Below are 19,483 nucleotides of genomic sequence, written 5' to 3' on the forward strand. Positions count from 1 at the left end.
CACAAATGATAAGAAAGTGAAACAAGCTGATTGCTGATATGGAGAAAGTTTGAGTGGTCCGGATGGAAGATCAAACCAGCCACAGCAGTCCCTTAAGCCAAAGCCTAACCCAGAGCAAAGCTCTAATTCTTTTCAATTCTGTCAAGGCTCAGAGACATGAGAAAGCTGAAGAAGAAAATGTGAAGCTCACAGATGTTGGTTCATGGGATTTAAGGAAAGAGCCTGGCTCTGTTAACACAAAAGTACAAGGTAAAGCAGCGAAAAAGTGCTGATGTCAAAGCTGCAGCAAGTTTTCCAGAAGATCTAGCTAAGAGCATTGATGCAGGTGGCTTCATGAAACAACAGATTTTCAATGTAGATAAAAACAGCCTTCTATTGGAAGAAGATGCCAGCTAGGACTTTTTTTTTTTTGAGATGCAGTCTCACTCTGTCACTAGGCTGGAGTGCAGTGGCACAATCTTGGCTCACTGCAGCCTCTGCCTCCCAGGTTCAAGCAATTCTCCTGCCTCAGCCTCCCAAATAGCTGGGACTACAAGTGCGCACCGCCATGCCTCACTAATTTTTTTGTATTTATAGTAGAGACGGGGTTTCACCATGTTGGCCAGGATGGTCTTGATCTCTTGACCTCATGATCTGCCTGCCTCGGCCTCCCAAAGTGCTGGGATTATAGGCGTGAGCCACCGTGCCTGGCCCCAGCTAGGACTTTCTTAGCTAGAGAGAAGTCTATGCCTGGCTTCAGAGATTCATAGGACAGGCTGACTCTGTTGTTAGAGGCTTATGAAGCTGGTGACTTTAAGTTGAAACCAATACTCAATTGCCATTCTGAAAATCCTAGGGCCCTTAGGAATTATACCAAATCTGCTCTGCCTGTGTTCTAGAGATGGAAAAACAAAGCCTGGATGACAGCACATTTTTTTGCATCATGGTTTACTATGTTAAGCCCACTGCTAAGACCTATTGCTCAGAATGAAAGATTCCTTTCAAATTACTACTGCTCACTGACAATGCACCTGATCACCCAAGAGCTCTGATGGAGGTGTACAAGGAGATGAATATTGTTTCCTGCCTGATAACACAGCATCCATTCTGCAGCTCATGAATCAAAGAATAATTTTGACTTTCAAGTCTTATTACTTAAGAAATACATTTTGTAAGGCCACAGCTTCCATAGAGGGTGATTCCTCTGATGGATCTGAGCAAAGTAAATTGAAAACCTTCTGGAAAGAATTCACCATTCCACATGCCCTTAAGAGCATTTGTGATTCATGGGAGGAGGTCAAAATATCAACATTAACAGGAGTTTGGAAGAAGCTGGTTCCAGCCCTCATGGATGACTTTAAGGAGTTCAAGACTTCAGTGGAGGAAATAACTGCAGATGTGGTGAAAATAGCTAGAGAATTAGAATGAGAAGTGGAGCCTGTAGACGTGATGCAATTGCTGCAGTCTCATGATCAAACTTGAATGAATGAGGAGTCACTTCTTATGAATGAACAAAGAAAGTGGTTTCTTAAGATGGAATCTAGTCCAATGAAGATGTTGTGAACATTGTTGAAAGAACAGCAAAGGCGCCCCCTCTGGGAAGTGAGGAGCGCCTCTGCCCGGCCGCCCCGTCTGGGAGGGGAGGAGCGCCTCTGCCCGGCTGCCACCCGGTCTGGGAGGAAGTGAGGAGCGCCTCTGCCCGGCTGCCACCCGGTCTGGGAGGAAGCGAGGAGCGCCTCTGCCCGGGCGGCCCCGTCTGGGAAGCGAGGAGCGCCTCTGCCCGGGCGGCCCTGTCTGGGAAGCGAGGAGCGCCTCTGCCCGGCCGCCCCGTCTGGGAGGAGAGGAGCGCCTCTGCCCGGGCGGCCCCATCTGGGAAGTGAGGAGCACCTCTGCCCGGGCGGCCCCGTCTGGGAAGCGAGGAGCGCCTCTGCCCGGCCGCCCTGTCTGGGAGGTGTACCCAACAGCTCCGAAGAGACAGCGACCATCGGGAGCGGGCCATGAGGACGATGGCGGTTTTGTTGAAAGGAAGGGGGGGGAAGTGTGGGGAAAGGAAGGAGAGATCAGATTGTTGCTGTGTCTGTGTAGAAAGGGGTGGGCATAGGAGACTCCATTTTGTTCTGACTAGGAGAAATTCTTCTGCCTTGGGATGCTGTTGATCTATGGCCTTTCCCCCAGCCCCATGCTCTCTGAAACATATGCTGTGTCAACTCAGGGTTAAATGGATTAAGGGCGGTGCAAGATGTACTTTGTTAAACAGATGCTTGAAGGCAGCATGCTCTTTAAGAGTCATCACCACTCCCTAATCTCCAGTACCCAGGGGCACAAACACTGCAGAAGGCCGCAGGGTCCTCTGCCTAGGAAAACCAGAGACCTTTGTTCATGTGTTTATCTCCTGACCTTCTCTCCACTGTTATCCTATGACCCTCCCATATCCCCCTCTCCGAGAAACACCCAAGAATCATCAATAAATACTTCATAAATTAAAAAAAAAAAAAAAAAAAGATGGATTAAAAACTTAAATGTTAGACCTAAAACCACAAAAACCCTAGAAGAAAACCTAGGCAATACCACTCAGGATATAGGCATTGGCAAGGACTTCATGACTAAAACACAAAAAGCAATGACAACAAAAGCCAAAATAGACAAATGGGATCTCATTAAACTGAAGAGCTTCTGCATGGCGAAAGAAACTACCATCAGAGTGAATAGGCAGCCTACAAAATGGGAGAAAATTTTTGCAATCTACCCATCTGACAAAGGGCTAATATCTAGAATCTACAAAGAACTCAAATAAATTTACTAGAAAAAAACAAACTACCCCATCAAAAAGTGGGCAAAGGATATGAACAGACACTTCTCAAAAGAAGACATCTAGGCAGTCAACAGACACAGGAAAAATGCTCATCAGCACTGGTCATCAGAGCAATGCAAATCAAAACCACAATGAGATACCATCTCACGCCAGTTAGAATGGCAATCATTAAAAAGTCAGGAAACAACAGATGCTGGAGAGGATGTGGAGAAATAGGAACACTTTTACACTGTTGGTGGGAGTGTAAATTAGTTCAACCATGTGGAAGACAGTGTGGCGATTCCTCAAGGATCTAGAACTAGAATTACCATTTGACCCAGCAATCCCATTACTGGGTATATACCCAAAGGATTATAAATCATGCTACTATAAAGACACATGTAGACCTATGTTTACTGCAGCAGTATTCACAATAGCAAAGACTTGGAACCAACCCAAATGTCCATCAATGATAGACTGGATTAAGAAAACGTGGCGCATATACACCATGGAATACTATGCAGCCATAAAAAAGAATGAGTTCATGTCCTTTGCAGGGACATGGATGAAGCTGGAAACCATCATTCTCAGCAAATTATCACAAGGACAGAAAACCAAACATCGCATGTTCTCACTAATAGGTGGGAATTGAACAAACAGATCACTTGGACACAGGGGAACATCACTCACCGGGGCCTGTCAGGGGCTGCGGGGCTGGGGAGGGATAGCATTATGAGAAATACCTAATGTAAATGACGAGTTGATGGGTGCAGCAAACCAACATGGCACATGTATACTTATGTATCAAACCTGCACGTTGTGCACATGTATCCTAGAACTTAAAGTGTGATAAAAAATTTAAAAAGAAAAGAAAAAGAAAGAGAGAGAGACAACCAGTAGGCTGTTGTGACAAATTTATAGGTAAGTTCTATCATGCCTTTAAGGAACAAAACTCTTAAAGAACTTCTTAAATAACTTTTTTTTTTAGACAGAGTCTCACCCTGTCCCCCCAGGCTGGAGTACAGTGGTGCAATCTTGACTTACTGCAACCTCCACCTCCTGGGTTCAAATGATTTTCCTGCCTCAGTCTCCCAAGTAGCTGGGATTACAGATACGCGCCACCCACAGTGGGTTAATTTTTTTTTTTTGGTAGAGACAGGGTTTCACCATGTTGACCAGGCTGATCTTGAACTCCTGACCTCAAGCGATCCACCTGTCTTGGCCTCCCAAAGTGCTGAGATTATAGGCATGAGCCACCATACCTAAAGAACAAAATTCTTATCTGATGCAAATTCTTTAACAAAATAGATAAGAAAAGGCTCCTGGACACATTTATGAAGCTAAATGAAACATATCAAAAGCAGATAAAGATAATATGTGAAGAAAATAATAGTTTAATTTCATTTGTGCACACAGCTGGAAAAGATCTTAAGCACTCCCAAGCAAAATCTTGCAATGCATAGTATTAAAAAATTAAAAAGATTCAAGTAGCTTTTATTTCAGAAATGAAAGGTGATAATACAGAAATCTATTTTTGTATTTTACCACATTAACAGATTAAAGAAGGAAACTCATATGATCATTTCAACACATACCAAAAAGGCAGCTGGAAAACATTCAATATTCATTCATGCATTAAACTGTTTCTGAAAACTAGAAAGGCCAGGTGCTGTGGCTCATGCCTATAATCACAGAACTTTGGGAGACAGAGGCAGGAGGATCGCTTGAGCCCAGGAGTTCCAGACCAGCCTGGACAACTGGTGAAACTCCATCTCTACAAAAAAAAAAAAAACTGTTTTAAAATTAGCCAGGCTTGCTGGCCTGTGCCTGTAGTTCCAGCTACTGTGGGGAGGTTGGGGTGGGGTGGGGAGATGCTGAGGTAAGAGGATCACTTGAGCTTAAGTGTTTAAGACCAGCTGGACAACAAAGTGAGACCCCGTCTCTACAAAAAATACAAAAATTAGCCAGGCTTCGTGGCACACGCCTGTAGTTCCAGCTACTTAGGAGGCACAGGCTGAGGTGGGAGAATAGCTTGAGCCTGGGAGGCAGAGGTTGCAATGAATCTACATCATGCCACTGCACTTCAGCCTAGGCAACAGAGCCAGACCCTATCTCAAAAAAGAAAAAATCAAAATAGAAAAGATGCTATGTATCGTCCCTTTTCCATTCCACCCTTCTCCACCCAAGAGGCTAACTTGAATCAACTGCATCAGTGAGATCCCTTGCCCTCTTGCCCTTAGAAGACACAAACAAGAGACTGGAGGGTATGAGAAGAGTTGAGATCAGTTATTTACTTTTCTAGCTCCCTCCTTAACAGGTCATGTCTTCTCTAAAGTTACCTTCCCTAGGCTACAGGAACCACTCTCTCCACTTCAGGCCCAGGGATGGTATAACATAACATCTCTGGCAGGTTGCCGTGAGCTCTAACCCTACCTTTGTAAATAGTCCCTTTATGAAACCAACAGAGCATACCATTTGTTTCTTGACAAAATGTTGCCTCACACAGAAGGTAATTTTAATTTCCTTAACCTGAGAAGAACTATCTACCATAAACACAGAAGAATCTAAGAATTGAAATAGAATAGAAAATACTAGACTGCATCACATACAATAAAGATAAGCACTGCTTTCCATGAAGTTTTTGTTTCTGTTACATAAAAAAAAAAAAAAAAAAAAAAAAAAAAAAAAAAAAAAAAAAAAAAAGAAAGAACAGCAAAGGATTTAGGATACTTCATAAACTTAGTTCATGAAGCAGCAGCAGAGTTTGAGAGCATTGACTCCAATTTTGGAAGAAGTTCTGGTTGTCTTTGTTTGTTTTTTGAGATGGAGTCTCACTCTATTGCCTAGGCTGGAGTGCAATGACACGATCTCAGCTCACTGCAACCTCTGCCTCCTGGGTTCAAGCGATTCTCCTGCCTCAGTCTCCAGAATAGCTAGGATTACAGGCACGTGCCACCACGCCTGGCTAATTTTTGTATTTTTAGTACAGACGGGGTTTCACAATATTGTCCAGGCTGGTCTCGAACTCCTGACCTCAAAGTGATCTGCCTGCCTCGGCCTCCCAAAGGTGCTGGGATTACAGGCATGAGCCACTGTGCCTGGCCATTGTTTTCATATTTTAACAAATTGCCACAGCCACCCCCACCTTCAGCAACCACCACCACCACCCTCATCCACATCAAGGCAAGACCCTCCACCAGCAAAAAGATTATGACTTGCTAAAGGCTTAGATGATTATTAGCATTTTAAGCGATAAACTATTAATTAAGGTACGTACTTTTTTAAGGACATAATGCCATTGCACACTTGTTAGACTACAGTATAATGTAAACATAACTTTTCTTGGCGCTGGGAAACCAAAAAACTTGTGTGAATCACTTTATTTCAATATTAACTTTATTACAGTGGTCTGGAATGGAATCTGCAATATCTCTGAGGTATGCATGTATATATAATTAAGTCCTGAATATAAATATAAATATGTCTATATGGAGACACAGAGAGGAAAAATAGCTGCCTTAGGATCATTTCCGTCATTGTGTTATCACCATAAGCCACCAATGTATGTATTGAGCACGTAATCTGTTTCAGGCATACATAATCTGTGTTCTCCACTTTTTCTGCACTAACTGTCATGGTTATTGGACATCGGGGTGCAGTACTTAGGAAGAACCAGCAGTGTAGGGATTTAGTTCCCCCTGTCCCATGGCTGAGATCCTTCCCTGGAGTTACTGACTCCCAGGCTGAAGCAACTGAAGCTCTCAGTTTCATGTGGGACATGAGATCCCAAGATGGCAGACACAAGCAAACCATCTTCAATGTCTGACATGAGATGTGCGAAGATCATATAAGGTTCCTTATTTTAAAATGCCTGTTGTAAACCTATTGAGACTCATTTGTTCTTATATCAAAATGACTCTAAAGATATGAGATAAATGGTTAGCTTAGAGTAGAAGCAAAGCATAATATTGAGAACAATGTCCAAAGGGCTGGAATCAAAGCCAGAAAATATTGACAGAGTCTAAAGGCATTAAGGATCCCATTTTATAAGGGGTGAATATTTAGGCCCTTCTGGATAGAAGAATCCCTGTTTTATTGCTGAAGATCTTGCAGGAAGAGAACTCCCCTTTCCCAACGCAGGAAACCTTTCCTTTGTCCCTGTCTCATGCCTCAAGATAATTATTGGGAAGCTTTTTCTCAAATCTAAATGCCACCCCTTACTCTAGTATTAACCGACTTACATCCTGTAAAAGAGATGGGAAATAGAATTAGTCTTCCTCTGTGATGTAATAACTTCTCACCCACAAGAAGAACACAGGGCATTCCAAGTGAAGCAGCCCCAGTTATTTCACGTTTTCATCACAGATCCTATCTCCAAGTCCTTCCATCAGCTTCAGTGATGGGTCGTGGTGGGCAGGACCTGGAGGAACAGCCCTGTCTCAGCCAGGAGAAGACCGACTGCTGTCAGCCCCATGGTAGGGTTAATTCCCTCTGACATTGCCTCCCCTTGGAGGAGCCTGGGGTGGGTGGCTGTCCATTAGCTGAAACTAAATCAGACTCCCACTCAGGAGGGGAAGATGATGTAAATAGCAAAAGGCAATAATTAATGGCAGTAAATAAAGGGAGGTCGATTGTGGAAAAAATGCAAGCTATTACACCAAGGAGGACAAGAATCCCAAACGTAGTTATTAATGGCAAGGAGATAAAGTATTTGGAAAATACAAACACTGAAAGAGACCTCAGGGGAATGAAAACGGCCAACAAATTATATGTGAGCTTGCAACATGATACAGCCGAAACAACCACACGAAACACAAATAATTCTGAATTGCATAGTTGAGGTATCAAGTCATGGACTAAGGAAGCAAGTGATCTCCCCACAAGCCCCCAGAGACCACAGCCAGGGCCTTCGGACAGCAGAGAGGTTTAGATGCACTGGAGGGGCCTGGAAAGAAAGCAACCGCAAAGGGCCAGGCGCGGGAGGGCTGGACTGAGCAGAACCAGCAGAACTTGTGCAAGCGGTGACTAAGAGCCGTGGCCACTGCCCAGGCCAGCAGCCAGACACAGCGGCCAGCAGCTGGACATAGAGGCCATAACTGAGGGTGCTGGGCCATGGCTGTGGGGACACCTGGGAGCCTCAGGGCCACCAGGATGGCCCTCACAGCACAGCAGGTTCCCTGGCAGGCATGCAGCATTGCAATCTGGAACAGGGTCTGCACAGCAGGGAGCTCATGAGCCCCTAAGAGCTCCAGGTGTGTTCAGTGAGAGAGGGAGTGGGGTTCTGTGCAGGGCTTTCCGGACTGTCACTGTCAGGACACCACCTCTGAGAGGAGAGGCTGAGCCGCTCACGGACTGCACAGCCTGTGCCCACTTGCACACCCGGACCCTGACTTTTGTGAGGGCTTCATGATAAAGACTGTTCCTCACTTGGAGTCCACCCTCAGCCCCGCATCCTGCTCAGGCCTGGGCTTTCTATAATTTCCTGTGATCCGCTTTCTGCCCGTGTTTTCGAAATAGCCAAGAGAAGTGCCTAAAGCAGCGGTGGGCAGAAGGGACCACAGACAGCGCAGAGGGTGGGGAGCTCAGGGAGGCCCAGCTTATGGGGGCCCAGGCAGCTCAGGCCCAAGAGCCACTGCCCTGAGCACCCAGGAAAAACAGGTCCCCCTCCCTGCCCCGTACCTGCTGCCAGGCCTTGTACTATGCAAGCCACTCTTTCATGCTTTCAGCAAGTACTTCTTGAGCTCCTGCATGCCGAGCCTGTGCTAGATGCTCAGAATGCAAACAGTGGAAAGCAGGAGCCTCAGCAGGGCCACAGGAAGAGGGGGATGGAGGTGAACGTCGAGGTTCCAGCGCCAGGAGGTGAGTGCGAGAACTTGCAGGTACAGGGAAGCCGTCAGCCCAAGCCTACAAGGGAGACTTGAATAGAGCAAGCAATGTGAAGGTTCTTGCAGAAGGAGTGGAGTCTACCCAGCAGAGGGAGAGGTGAGGTCCTCCAAGGCAGAGAGGGCAGCTCTCCGAAGGTGTGAAGTATAACATCCGAATGAAAAGTGGGGAGGCTGGAGTCACACTGGCTGTGTGGCCCCCAGCAAGCTGCTTAACTTCTCTGTGCCTGAGCATCACATCTATGAAATATGGATTACAAATAGGCTGGACCCAGTGGCTCTCAGCTGTTATTACAGTGGAGGATTGCTTGAGGCCAGGAGTTCTAGACTAGCCTGGGCAATAGAGCCAGACACCATCTCTACAAAAGTAAAAATTAAAAAGTAGCTGGGCATGGTGGTGCCCCACTGTAGCCCCAGTCACTCACGAGGCTTATGTGTGTTAGTGTACGTAGAACCCTTAGAACCCTGTCTGGCACACACAAAAGAAGTCGTTAAATATGAGCGATTGTTTTTTTCTACAGTGCTGGGAGAATCTGTGCAAATCCAGTCTGAATGGGCGGGGCCAGGCATCGGGAAGCTCAGCAGCAGGTGCGGGAGCAGGACTGACCCACAGTGAGGCCAGCCCAGGGCACAGAGAGGCACAAGGCCCTGGGACTTTTGGAGAGTGAGATGAGAAATAACTTTCTCATTCTTGTTTCACAGATTAAAAGATATATTACATTTTTTTCATTGTTTTCATTGAAATCATTTTCCAATTACATGACCTAGAAAACTAAAATTAAAACACACTGGCATTTTTATATTGCATAATTCAAGAGCTGTAGGAAGCTATTGCTTAAACGTGTATTTACTTGTGGTCAAAAGAAAAAACAAAAAACAAATGTTATATTTTAATGATTTGGCTCACAAAATGCATAGTGCTCAGGGAGCTTGAGAACAAAAAATGAGCTCTACAAAAACAGGCTACCCAAAAAGGTGAACTTAGTCATCAAAGCAAAGGGAGTTGACATTTAAAGCGAATGAAGTCCTTTACCTGAATGAACTGGACCAGCTGTCCAACCACTCTTTCAGGCTCTCGCCCTAGAGGTCCTGGGGAAGGGAACTTTAGGGCTTAGGGAGAAGCTGATGCCCAGAGGACGCCTGGGGTTAGAAAGCCCAGATTCCTACCTCGGGACAAGTCTTCACAAATCTCTTAGGTAGGGAAAGAGCCACTAATTTTTTTTTCAATTTTTTAAATTGTGGCAACATACACATGAAACTTACGATCCTAACCATTCTGAGATGCACAGCTCAGCGTTATTACCCACTCTCGTGATGCCAAGCGGCCAGCACCACCTTCCAGCTCCACAACTCTTGACCTCTTGGAAAACTGAAACTCTATACTTACTAAGTCATGACTCAGAAGCCACTGACTTTTAAATTAATTTATAATACATTCACCCATGCTTCTTGAAAATATATGCATCCTTTCCCCCAAGGAATTGGTTTTTTTTAAGTTCTGGGATACATGTGCAGACATGCAAATTTGTTACATAGATATACATGCGCCATCATGCTTTGCTGCATTTATCAACCTGTTACCTAGGTTTTAAGCCCTGCGTGCATTAGGTATGTGTCCTAATGCTCTCCCTCCCCTTGCCCCCACCCCTCCCACCCCAAGGATTTTAAAAAACATTTGAAAAACATGTTTAAAAACTGATACATAATAATCATACACATCTATGGGGTAATATTGAGTGAGTTTTGATGCATACTGTGCATAGTGATCAAGTCAGGGTAATTAGCTTACCCATCACCTCAAATATCACGTGATCATGTGTTTGGGTTGGAAACATTCAAAATCCCACCCTACAGTGCTATAGAACACTAGAAATTACTCCTCCTATCTAGCTGTAATTTTGTATACTTTAATCAGTCCCTCCCTCTCCTTCTCCCTCCTCCACTTCCTAGCAAATGCTACTTTTCATGGCTAGGGGGTTGAAGGTGCAGGCCTCTGGCTGCCCTGGGCCCTGGTGGAGGAGACCCGCTCCTCCCTCCTGGGGCTCTTCTATGAAGGAGCGAGGTACCAGCTGAGTCCAGTCACCATCAGTCCACAGGTATCGGTGAGCAGGGCCTCTGGGTGTTCGAAGGTCTCTGTTTTTCACCTTCCTTCTTCCTGTTTTTTGTCTTCCTGTTTTTTACCTTCCGTCCTGCTCCATGTGGTGACCCCTGGGTGGGCCTGGCCAGCTCTCTCCACTCCACTGTCAAAAACATGAGGACCCTCATCTCCCCTGTGCATCCAGCCAGGGAAGATCACAGGAGCTAGGAGGACCCAACAAGCCACAGGCCTCAGCCACGCGTTTCAGGCTGGTTTCCGGAATGCTTTGCACACCCGCAAAAAATAACACACTGTTTGGTTTCCCTGGCCATAGTATTTTGGGTAGCGGCCTCCTGCCTGGAGTTCCTGCCTAGAGACAGCAGCATCAAAGCCAGATCCCATAGCCCTGTGTCCATGGCTGGAATAGCCTCTCACACCATCAGAACCACTAAAGATGAGCACACCTAGGTCCCCATCACAGCTGGCCCCTGCAGCCCTGGACAGTGCCCCCCCTCCGCCCTCGTCATCTAAGTGCTGATGATGGGGCCATGAGAGAGAGCTCTCACCACAGCCCAGGACAGCTTCTGCGCAAAGCCTGCTAAGTGCTCTTCGTGGTTAACACACAAGAAGTGATTCTGTCTCATGGATACCCACACGGTCTCTCACGGGGTTAATGTGACTGCCCTCAGACCTCTCCTCTACCACTTTCCATGCAGGCTTTGTACAAATTATAAGCCACTTTATCAGAGGATGCTTGTGAGTTCTCAAAGCCTCTTAAAATGCTGAGGTTTGGGGAGTGACCCCACAAGGGCAGGAGGTCTCTGGATGGTCGATAATCAGGTTGGTGATTTCCAGGCAAAATGCTGGATGCCTTAAAGGTAGGATGACAATGGACGAGGATTCCTTTTCTGGCTGCAGCAACCAAAATGTAAAGAGTAAAAAAAAAAAAAAAAAAAAAAAAAGGCTCAGGAGTCAGGAAATTCTACACTGATTTCAACAGCAGTGCTCCCTCTGCCCACACATTCCCACTCAGCATCCAGTGACAGGCTGGAGGTCTTGCCAAAGGCCACTTGAAAGAGAGTGGTTTGCTCTGTGCTCACTGGAACTGCAAGTTTGCAAATCAAAAGGCTTTGATAAATATTTTACAATTCAGCTTCTGCTAAACCCTCTCCCCCATCTTCCTGGATAAAGTGCAGGGCCCTGGGGCTCCCTGGATGGATGGGGCAGCTCAATTCCACACTGGCCCAGATACAGGCCAGTGGTGACATGGCCAGGGCCCCCACCAACCTCCACTCCCTGAGATCCCAGAGGATTGGAAGATTCTTCCCAACACCCCTCTCAGCTAGTGTGTGATACTCCATGTGCCAGGGACACAGGGAGGGGTAAAACTGGACTTTGCCATCAAGGGGCTTCTAAAACAGAAAAAATAGGTTAGATAATTTCCAGTCCCCTGTGAGTGCTATGGAGAAAACAGCAGAGGGGCACAGGAGGCCATGTCGGGTGGGTGGGCAGTGGCAATGAGGCCTGGAGTGGAGCTGCTGGGCTGGAGTGGACCCCACATGGAGGAAGCAGTCACACACATCCATGGTGAGAGGTGGGTGGAGGAAAAGCCGGTCCAAGTCCCAGGATGGGATGTGGTGGAGCCTCAGGGGCCAAGCACAAGATGGTGAGAGGTGGTGCTGAAAAGCAGGTGTTCTGTGGGGCCACGGAGGCCCGGTCATGAGTTTGGATTTGACTCCGGCCTTGCTCCAGGTCCCCACAACTAGGCTTCAAGTAGGTGCAAATTGTTATGTCTCATTTTATGGATGAGGGAGACCAGTGGACAGAGACAGGAAGTAAATTGCTATTAGCCACGTATCTCACTGAGTCAGAATTCAAACCTAGGTCCACCTAATCACTGCCGGTTCTTGCCACTGTGCTGCACTGGAAATTCCTAATAGAACATTCACTTCGGCGGTCAAACAGCCCTGGCAGATGTTAGCCCTGTTGTAATGTAACAATGCCAGAAGGGCAGGTGAAGCTGGAGTGGGGGTGTCGGGTAGGATGAAGTCAGGGGATGCTTCAAGGGGCTTCAACCTGAGTCGGGGTGCAAAAGATGGGAGGGAATCATGGTGTGCTGGTAAATGTGCAACAACCAGTTTTTTGGGATGCAAGGCCCGGACTTACAGCATTTGCTGATTTCCGTGGTGTAAACACTCCCACTGTGGCTAATTTTAAGTACCAAAGTGATGTTACTGATGCAGAAAAGGCAAGAGATGCACACAATTGGCTCTTGTGGGCTGGTCCAAGCCGGCTCCAGCACACCTCTGGGAGAGGATGTGCCTTTATCAGAGGCTGAGCATGGACTCCAAAGCCAGGTGGACTGGGCACACAGCACAGCTCTGGGGTGTGTGTGTGTGTGTGTGTGTGTGTTTGAGGCAGGGTCTCACTCTGTCACCAGGATGGAGTGCAGTGGCGCGATCTTGGCTCACTGCAACCTCCACCTCCCAGGTTCAAGCAATTTGCCTGCCTCAGCCTTCCGAGTAGCTGGGATTACAGGCACCTGCCACCATGCCCGGCTGATTTTTGTATTTTTTAGTAGAGATGGGATTTTGCCATGTTGGCCAGGCTGGCCTTGAACTCCTGACCTCAGAGGATCCTCCCGCCTTGGCCTCCCAAAGTGCTGGGATTACAGGCTCTGGTGTTTATTAGCTGTATGATCTTAGACAAGTAACCTAACTTCTCTGTGCTTCAGTTTACCCCCTTGCAAAATGGAAATAACAATAGTACCTACCCTAATAGGGTGGTTATGAGAATTAAGAGAGTTTATATTTATAAAGTGTGTTTGGAAAACACACAGAATCTAGTAAATTCTATTTCAATATTTTCTAATAAAATACAGAAGAAAGGGGAGCACAGTGATCAAATTAACTTTATGGTACTGAACAGGTGTTTGTGTTATAAAGGAAGCAGAGTGTCAGGCAATAGTAAAAAATAGTGAAAAAAAAAGTCCATAAATAATAAATGAATGAATAAACTAAATAAATAGTAAAAAAAAAAATCCTTTGTTTTGTGCTCTTTAAAATATATCGTCAGTATTCAGCAGAGTCTGGTGCTTGAAGATCATTATCTACTGCCCTCTACAGTTCAGGCTCCTTTTCCCATCTCAGGGCCTTTGGACAGGATGCTTCCTCTGCTCTTTCCCCAGACACCAAAATGGCTCTTTCCTTAGCCTCTTTCAAGTCACCTTCCCAGTAAGCTCACTGCTGACCACCCTATTATAAGTTGCAAACTTCTCCAGCTTCTATAGTCTCCTGCCAATTCTTCCCATAGAAGTTGTTATCAGGCCAGGCACAGGGGCTCACATCTATCATCCTAGCACTTTGGGAGGTCGAGGCGGGAGGATCGCCAGAGGCCAGGAGTTCAAGATCAGCCTGGGAAACATAGTGAGATCCTGTTTCTACAAAAAAAAAAAAAAAGTAAAAAATCAGCCAGGTGTAGTGACATACATCTGCATCTGTGGTCCCAGCTACTCACGGGGATAAGGCGGGAGGATCATTTGAGCCCAGGAGTTGGAGGTTACAATGAGCTTCACTCCAGCCTGGGCAACACAGCAAGATCCTATTTCAAAAAAGAAAAAAAAAAAGAAAAGAAAAAAGAAGCAGTTACCTTTTCATCTAGTTGATGTAGCATCTTTGTTTTTTGTCATTCCCAGTATGCTAGAATGTAAATGCCATGAGGCTAGAGAGTTTTGACAGTTTTGTTCAGTGCTGTATCCCTAGCTCCTAAAACGTAGCAAATGCACAGTAAGTGCTTAATAAGTTCATGAAATGAATATAGGAATACGTTGCTCTGGGTTCAAGGAAATTTTCAGAAACATTAACTTCATAATAATCATACCAAACTGCACTAAAGCTTCAGCTACAAATGTTAGCAGTCTTTTAATGCAAATATCCAGGTGGGACAATAAGACTCATCAGTAAGATTGCCATTGTACTTCAACCCAGGTGACCTTCATCTGTGTGTAGTTATTATTATTATTTTTGAGACAGAGTTTTGCTCTTGTTGCCCAGGCTGGAGTGCAATGGCACAATCTCAGCTCACTGCAACCTCCACCTGCCAGGTTCAAGTGATTCTCCTGCCTCAGCCTCCTGAGTAGCTAGGATTATAGGCATGCACCACCACGCCTGGCTAATTTTGTATTTTTAGTAAAGATGGGGTTTCTCCATGTTGGTCAGGCTGTTCTCAAACTCCCAACCTCAGGTGATCCACCTGCCACAGCCCCCCAAAGTGCTGGGATTACAGGCATAAGCCACTGCACCTTGCCTGTGTGTAGTTATAATACTTCTTTGAACATTTATTTTACAGAGTCTTCTTCATGCTTCATATCCCTCCCACTGAACCTGGATATGAATTACTGGGTACCAATGTACCAGGCACTGAGTAAATATATTTTCTTGAATCTTTGTTGACTCCATGTCTTGAATCCTGGGCACACTGGGGCAGGAGTTCGACACCCAAGGCCTTGGGTAGCTGGCCCTGTGGCATTGCTGGGTTCAGTCCACTGAGCAGTTACCATGAGTTGGATTCTAATGCCTGTAGCCTTCCTAGACTGAAATTATACACTGGTGGCTCTACATTTCTGGGGTCTTGGTGGCGGTCCCACTCCCACAGCTTCCCTAGGCATTACTCTAGTGAGGACTTTCTGTGACAGCTCCACCCCTGTGGCAGGTTTCTGCTTGGGCCCCAGAGAATACTTGAAAAATTATTTGAAATCTAGGTGGAGGTAGGCATGCCCCATAGCTCTTGCATTCTGTGTGGCTGCAGAATTAACACCACACGAATGTTACCAAAGCTTACTACCTGCACCTTCCTGAGTGGCAGACTGAACCACATCTGAGTCTATTAATAGCTGAGCCATAGCTGGGGCAATCCACAGGCACTTTGGCAGAATGGACCAAGGCAGCTCCAGGCAGCAAGCCTGTGGAGGGCACCCCAGGCCCATCCTCTGAAATCATTCTGCCCTCCTAGATCTCTGGGCCTGTGATGGGTGGGGAAGACTCAAAGATCTCTGGAATGTATTCAGGATCTTTCTCCCATTGTCTTGAATAGCATTTGGTTCCCTTCTATCCAGGGTAATCTCTTTAGCAAACAATCACTTGACCACACCCTTGGTATTCTCTCTCAAACATGCTTTTTCACACTTTATATGGCCATATATATATATATACATATATATATATACACACACACACACAGAGACATATATAAGTATATATATGCATATACACACATGTGTGTATGTATGTACATACATGTGTATATATGTATATAATGTGTGTATATACACATACATGTGTATATATGTGTATAATGTGTGTATACACACATACATGTGTATATATGTATATATGTGTATATACACATACACGTGTATATATGTACATATGTGTATATGTATATATGTACATATGTGTATATGTATATACATATATGTGTATATATGTGTGTATATATGTATATACATGTGTGTATTTATATATATACGTGTGTGTATATGTATATGCGTGTGTGTGTATATATATGTATATATATGATTTACAGACAGGTTTCCATGGCAAACAAGAACAGATGAAACAAGTCCAAGAGAAATGTAAACAGAAAAGACAAGTCTCAGCCAATCTCTGATGAAACTGGAATACAAACTACCCGAAGGCAACTATTTCAATCATCACAACTAAAATCCCTGAAACATGATGAGAACTACCAACTGAATTAAGACAGTGCACTTTTTTATGAATGTAATAGTCACAGCTTCATGAGAAAGACTCTAATGACACAAGGGCAGTCACTTTCTGCATAAAAATGTATGTCCTTGTTTAATGGTCTAGACAAGTGTTACTGCTTTAATTCATGGCCTTACAAAAAATTTTGTAATAATGTTCTTCTGAATCTTGACATTTTCTGTAACCTTGGTAGCTAAGTGCTGACAATTATCTAAATGCAAACAGTTGTTGCAAAAGGATGAAATTAGTAATGATGGGTCCACTGCAGAGAGGCAAAATATAGGTTCATGAGGATTTACAATAGCAATAGGTCTAAAGCTGCCAGTCCCTTTCATGTAAAAAGACAGAAACACACACACAGACACATATACTCATACACATTAACATACAGACAGTGCAGACATGAAAGAGGTCATTTTCATTCATCCACAGCAAAGGCAGAGCTATGACTTTTCCTGGTACACAGCAGTCAGTAAATGCTCACTGAATGGAAAAATAGTGCCAAATCCAAAGTTACAAAACCTGTTGATGTTTAGTAGTGATTATGCCAATAAAACTGCATCATTTCACCTGAAGCGAATATGGGTGAGTTTTTCTACCATTCTTAGTAATGAGAAGCCATTCTGGATATCTTAATGCTAGAATTAGAATAATCTCTTGTTTTGCAATTTCCTGTCTCTCAATAATTCCTCCTTTCCCAATCAATCTATGAAGATAAATTCAGGTCACTTAGGGTCCTGCAAGACTGTTACAGGAAAGCATAAATATACTCCAATGTATGTATACCATCATAATTTGAATATATATAGAAAAAACAAAATTCGATAGTCCCCCTCTGGCTTGGCTTTCCCCATGCCTCTCATTAGTGATAATTGAATAGTCATTTTATTTATAGCCATAGACTTAGCAAAGACGTCAAAGTGAAACAAATGTAGTCAGGTGTGGTGGCTTAGGCCCGAAATCCCAGGCACCTGGGAGGCTGAGCGAGAAGGACTGCTTGGGCCCAGGAGTTCAAGACCAGCCTGGACAATACAGCAAGACCTGTCTCTAACAAAAAAATAAAATATTAGCCAGGTTTGATGACTCGCAAATGTAGTTCTATCTACTCAGAAGGTTGAGATGGGAGGAAAAGTTGAGCCAAGGAATTTGAGGCTTCAGTGAGCTATGAGTTCACCACTTTATTCCAGTTTAGGTTACAGAGAAAGACCTTGTCTTAAAAAAAAAAAAGAAGGCCAGGCATGGTGGCTCACACCTGTAATCCCAGCACTTTGGGAGGCTGAGGTGGATGGATCACTGGACATCAGGAGTTTGAAACCAGCCTGGCCAACATGGTGAAATCCCACATCCCCAAAACACAAAAAGAAGCTGGGCCACCGTGATGGCGGTGTAATCCCAGCTACTTGGGAGGCTGAGGCAGGAGAATTGCTTGAACCTGAGGGGGTGGGGTTGGGGGTGGAGGTTGCAATGAGCTAAGATAGCACCACTGCACTCCAGCCTGGGCAACAAAGTGAGACTCCATTTAAAAAAAAAACACATATAATCATTTCAGTAGATGATGAAAACAATAAAATTCAACATACCTTTATGATAAAAACTCAACATAATGTGCAAGAAGGAACATATCTCAGCATAATAAAGGCCATATATGATAAACCCACAGCTAACATTATGATCAATGCAGAAAAGTTAAAAGCTCTTCCTCTAAGATCTGGAACAAGTGTGGTTACTTTTGCCACTTTTATTCATCATAGTACTGGAAGTCCTAGCTACAGCAATTAGACAGGAAAATGCAATAAAAGGCATCCAAATTGGAAAAAAAGGAAGTCAAATTGTCTCTGTTTGCAGGTGATATGATCATATATAGAGAAAGAACCCTAAAAATTCCACCAAAAAACCTACTAGATAAATTTAGTAAAGTTGCAAGATACAATATCAATATACAAAAATGAGTAGCACACCCATGCACCAACAGTGAAATACCTATGAAAGAAATAAAGAAAGCTATTTCATTACAAAAAAATGATAGCTAGGGGCAAACAACCAAAAAGGTGAAGGATCCCACAATGAAAACCATAAAACATAGATGAAAGATATTAAAGCAGACACAAGTAAATGGAAAGATATCCCATGTTCATGCACTAGAAAAATATTGTTAAAATACCTATATCACCCAGTGTGATCTACAGGATCAATGCAACCCATGTTAAATTACAAAGACATTCTTCACAGAAATAGAAAAAAAACCTAAAATTCACATGCATATGCAACATACCTCAGATGTTGCATAGACAAAAGAATCTTGAATAAAAAGAAAAAAGCTGGAGGCATCACACTACCTGATTTCAAAATATACTACAAATGTATAGTAACCAAAACAGCATGGTACTGCAAAAAAAAAAAAAAAAAAAAAAAAAAAAAAGAGTGAGGGAGCAACAGACAGACATAGACAAATGACAGACAAATAAAACAGAATAGAGAACTCAAAAATAAATTCACACATTTACAGTCAACTCATTTTTAACAAAGACACCAGGAACACACATTCGGGAAGGACAATCTCTTCAATAAACTAAGCTAGGAAAACCCAACACCCACAAGTAGAAGAATCAATCTAGACCATTATCTTACCATATACAAAAATCAACTCAAAATAAAGATAATTTCCATGTAGGCCCTGAAACTATAAGACTACTAGAAAATAAAAAATAAGATAAATGCCTCATGAAATTTATTAGGACAAGGAATTTTTAAATAGACATCAAAAGCACAAGCAACAAAAGCAAAAATAGACAAATGGAATTGCATTAAACTTAGAAGCTTCTGCAAAGCAAGGAAGCAATCAGTAGAATGAAGAAACAATCTAGAGAATGGAAGAAAGTATTTACAAGCTATGCATCAGGCAAGGGGTTAATACACACAATAGATAAAGAACGCAAACTACTCATAAGCAAAAATACATATAACCTGATTTAAAAATCAGAAAAAGATC

The sequence above is a fragment of the Pongo pygmaeus genome, chromosome 14 (assembly GCF_028885625.2).
Source record: "Pongo pygmaeus isolate AG05252 chromosome 14, NHGRI_mPonPyg2-v2.0_pri, whole genome shotgun sequence".
Classification (NCBI taxonomy): Eukaryota; Metazoa; Chordata; class Mammalia; order Primates; family Hominidae; genus Pongo; species Pongo pygmaeus.